Raw genomic sequence first — 4950 nt, forward strand, 5'->3', positions numbered from 1 at the left:
ATTGCAATATCCAAATTCAATCCTGTTATATTTTATATACTTCTTACATCTTACCTACTAAATCTCGAAAAGCGCATCATTTCCTTGAGAAATACAAAATGCAGCTCATGAAAGCAGAAGAGTTAATAAGAAAACCTATTACATGTAGCCGTTTTTTTTTCGAGAGAAAAATGGAGATTCAGTAATATTGGAATAATTATCACGAGAATTATCATCTCTCTCTCTCTCTCTCTCTCTCTCTATATATATATATATATATATATATATAAAATCATGTGATTGTATCTCACTCTGTTCTCTCTGTTCTGTAGGGGGCTGCCTAACTCCAGCTTTCTAATAAAATAAAAAAAATCAAAAGTCATCAAGTTGCCATTGCTTTTTTAGGTCCTTCTCACTCACAAAGAGGCCATGAAAGCCGTAGGGCACCCTCTGAGGAAGCTTCACAGACGCCACAATATCCAGAGTGGGAGACTTCGCATCCATCACTACGAACCTCGATTCGCCGCTTCCCTCATCGTGCACGTACGTCACCACGTAGCCGTCATCCTCCTCGCCACCATCACTCTCGTCGCTCGCCACGAAGAACGGCTCGCCCCCGAAACATCGAGGACCGAAGCTCCGGCAAGCAACCACGCTATCCCCATCACCAGGCTTTTCGAGATCCAGTTTCACCACTCCAGATGGCTTGGGCATGCTTGATGAGTCTCCCTCCTCCAGATAGACGTAACGATTCTTCCTCCCCAAGTATCGTTTATTGATCATCCCCATTTCCAGATTTCTGTCTGACAAAACCCTTCTGGACACAACTTTGCCTTCAGCAAGGCTGATCCGCACCATCTCGACCCTACAACTCGTTAGCTCCAAGCTTTCCAGAAGATGCTCCACCGGGCTACAGTTGGTGCAGATCAACACGATCTCGTTATCGCTCTCCTCATCCCAAGCGTTGATGGCGTGCAAGATGTTCAGTCCCGGGACGTTAAACCACCTCATTGAAGACTCGTCAGTGGCATACTTTGGGATGACGCCGATCCTCGGTACCTTTTTGGCGCTGTAGCCCATCACCGGCCCCTTCCCTGTCAACACGTCCATTACCTTGAACTCCAACTGCGTATCAAAGAAGACTGTATATTTCTCCGTGATGGCAAAGTCGTGGGACAAGACGGGCAAACCGAAAGACAAGATGGGAAATTCTTCTCGCTTGTGCCCGTCGGCGCCGAAGCGGAGGTAGTTGAACGGAGGCAGAGGACAATACCTAAAAGCAAACATCTCGCCCGTCTCCGGGTCGATCTTCGGGTGCGCGGTCATCCCGATCGATAGACTCCCTTCGAAATCGACGCGCTTCACGGTCTCGATGTCTCCGGAAGGGGTTAAATGTATGAGATAAGGGAGGTCGTACTCGCAGAGCGCCATGAGCCTCTTGTTGAAGAAGACCACGCTGGTGTTGGCGCATCCGAAGCCTTTCACCGGGTCGAGCTGCCCGGTGAGAAATCTCACCAAGAGGAGCACTGTTCTGGCTATACCCACGAGGCTGTAGAAATCAGACAGGTAGCCGGGAATGAGAGGTTTACCCGCTACGGCTTCCATAACGAACTTGTAGGTCCTAACGAATCGGCTGCAAAATATGGCGCGACCGTCGGCAGTGATGAGCAGGGAGTGCAGCATCCCGTCACCCTCGAAAGGATGGTAACCACTCGTTGGTGAGAGGTGAGGGTTAGGACCGTTGCGTATGTACGAGCCGTTGATGCAACTAGGGAGCCGGCCATCTACGACGTCGCATACCGTGGGTGGAAGCTCGGTTACCGGTGCGCAGTTCTCGGTTAGGATAAGCGCCGGATCGAGATTCGGGCGCAGGGGACGCCGGGGATTCGCTATAAAACCGTCGATCCATCTGTCGACGGCATCACATGCTCCGGTGAAAAGGGTTTTTACGAATTGGTTTGGGTTTGGTCCGGCTGCAGCAACCACTCGTATGCACCGCTCTCGACTACCACCTGGATTTCCGGCAGCCCCACCACGTATTGCTGAGCTGCAGCGTAAAGGCATCGACTTGTGAACGAGTAGAGTGCCGGATTCCATGTTCGGGTGGCTATAAGGACAACAAGACTGGGATGGAACTTTACTGTCTCGGGGGCATAGGATTATATTGCAGGTGAGTGGTGGGCTGGATATATATATATATGGAGAGTTTTATTTTATTTTTACTCACACAATGTCTCTGTTCATGTCGGCATAAAACTCCAATGGCTTACGTTGGATGTAACAAGAGAAGACAAAAATAATTCAAAGAAGAAAACAATTTGAAGACATCTTAAGAAAACAATTTGGAGACAATATTCTTATTGTATACCTTTGTTTTGAACTTTGATGATTCAATCACTTGTTCCAAAGAACAAGAAGAGAAGATGAAATGGTAACCATACATGTACGCATGCACCCACCCATCACGCCGGGTTCCGGTAATTGGCTCTTTAGGGCCATATCCATCACTCATAAAAGATATGTTGGATTCAGCTACGATCCCGTATGTGTCTCTGAGAAACTGCTCCATGCAAAGACCTAGCGGTGCCGGCTCAGCCTGACATACTACGGTCTATCTCCATGTTGGCATAAAACTTCAAGGGTTTACCCCTCGACCCTATGAGTTTTATGCCGTAGTACCACAGGCTGAGCCAGCTAGGTTAGGTCTTTGCATGTTGGCATAAAACTAGCACAATAGATGAATTCAGCTGAGTTGTTTACGTCAATTTGTGACACTGTAAATGAATTCAGCGTGATCCATTTGATGCTTTTTATATAAATATATGTTTTTTTTTTTATAGATCGACCCTTCAAGACCTTCGCCTGGGTGTCAGCTTGTACAAGGAGGTGACCTTTTATTTTTTTTTATAGGTAAGCTGGGGTTAGGCAGACCCCTACCAAAACACCCTCCCCATGTGGCAGAAGGATTCGATCATGGGCCTTCAGCTTGACACAGGACCCCGCTTACCACGTGGGGTACCACCTCGGTGGTAACCCGGATTGAACCTTAACCGCCCGTACGAGTACGAGTTCCTTTTTCATACTCTTTCTATTTTCTAACATAAAAATTTTAAAAACGATAATTGAATCTCACATTTTGAGATAAAATGAGAGAGAGAAAATTTAGATAGAACCTACAAGTTATAAACGTAGATTTGAACCCAAATCAGAGTTGTATGCATCAACTGAAAATATGAACCCCTGTTCCAACAAGATCCAACATAGTAGCGTTGGATTTGGATCTGAATTTAATATACTCAAAAGAGTCTGGCAACAAAAGTTTGACATATATAGATAGGCTGAATTAGTTTCATTTCTAAACATATATAGATCTAATGAAAAACATTAATTCAGGGATCTGATTTGCAAAAAGCCTTAAGTCCCCGTTTGGAATCTTCCAGTCGGTGGTGGCTATGGAATCCCCAAAATTTGTGGTTTTAGCAAATCCACACGGTTGTTTGGGTGAGTGGATTGGTTCAGCTGAGGATGTAGCACTTCCACTTATGCCGTTGTTTTGGAATGCAATTGAAAAGATGAAATTAATATTGGAAGAGCGTTGGGAAGGTCGTCGGATTTGGCACCGGTGTGGGAGCTGGTGTAGTATTTGGCAACTACCACTTCACCTACGTGGGAAGTGAAATGTGGAAACCAACCCATGCAGTTTCATCATTTCCTACAATTGCATCTATCCCAAACGACTTTTGCACTGGGTATTTCCCACTTTCCACTTTCCACTTTCCAAACAGGGCCTAAATATAAGTCTGAATTCAGTACGGACACACCTAAGCGTGCGTTAATTGTATTTTAAGATCCATGTCCACGAATAATGCATAGGACTTGGATCAGACGCCCAACAAAATTCATTCAATTTTCACCCAAAGTAGTGGAACTATTTGCAGCTGCTTGGAATTTGAACGACCTCTCTTACCAAAAAGAGGTTGTTTTTCATTTTTCTTAATCTCTAGCTTTTCACTTACTTGTATGAGAAATTAATCTTGTTGGATCCTCAATCCAAATTTGCATGTTTTTTCCTTTATGAATCTAAAAAAAATAAATTCCATCAACATAAACGTCTAAAATACCCCTTGTATTAATTAGATGTGTAAGCGAATGGGGTTTGGTTCGGATATCAATCGATAAGACTCTTTAGGAACATATTATCTGAAACGGCGGATCCTAATTGGGCTTTACGTATAAATTTACATCGTGAACCGTTTATGTATCAAATCCAAATCTGGTTATGCTTATTACATAGGAGATGGGATCTGACCTCACCATATCCGAAGCCCTGTACTGGTCATGAAAGGCAAATAAGGTAACGGGGTTATCTTAGTCGGCCCAGGATCAAGTTATCATATTCTAAGATGGGTCGCCCTAGTGAGTTCGGGAGGGGAGATTACATGTGTGGACCTTTGACTTTCTAGAATTGGGATTTGCTTCGGGCCACAGGAGTCCGGGTCGTGAGGTCGGTCGAACAATTAGCGGATCCTCCGACCCAGCTTGGTGGTGATGTTGATCCATTAGTGTCAATTTTTTATCTAATTTCTACAAATCATGTTAAGGCTAGGATCCAAATTGGTCAAACTATATGCCCACTATTTTGGATCTCGGATCAGATCAGTGAGATATTCTTGACAGTATTAAGGTTCCTCAGATGATGCTCATGCGATGAACGGCATTGGAGGAACCGCTGACCTGATCAGGTTGGAAATACTAAACCCCGGTGGATGTCCAAAGATCGGCTAGGTGGAGGAATCAAATAGGCCTACTGCAGCGTCGGGTCTTTTAGGGTGGGCTCGATCCATGAAGACTGCCCGGTCCGGGTCGGGTTCAACATAAGTTTTCGCGTCAACGGAAGGTCACCTTTGTCCAGCATCATGTCAATGGCCTCCCACACGTGGCGGCGTCAGACGCCTGTGGGCGTTATCGAAT

The 4950-nt window shown here is 45.3% G+C and overlaps 1 pseudogene across 1 annotated transcript; it reads right to left on the reverse strand.

Annotated features, from left to right (window-relative positions):
* Nucleotides 1-330: 330 nt before the first annotated feature.
* Nucleotides 331-2122, reverse strand: LOC149813438 (zeaxanthin 7,8(7',8')-cleavage dioxygenase, chromoplastic pseudogene; annotated as a pseudogene). Its single transcript, XR_016428284.1, has one exon. The product of XR_016428284.1 is annotated as a zeaxanthin 7,8(7',8')-cleavage dioxygenase, chromoplastic pseudogene (transcript).
* Nucleotides 2123-4950: the final 2828 nt, after the last annotated feature.

This window comes from Nuphar pumila, chromosome 16, assembly GCF_984573655.1.
Source record: "Nuphar pumila chromosome 16, dmNupPumi1.hap1.1, whole genome shotgun sequence".
NCBI lineage: Eukaryota > Viridiplantae > Streptophyta > Magnoliopsida > Nymphaeales > Nymphaeaceae > Nuphar > Nuphar pumila.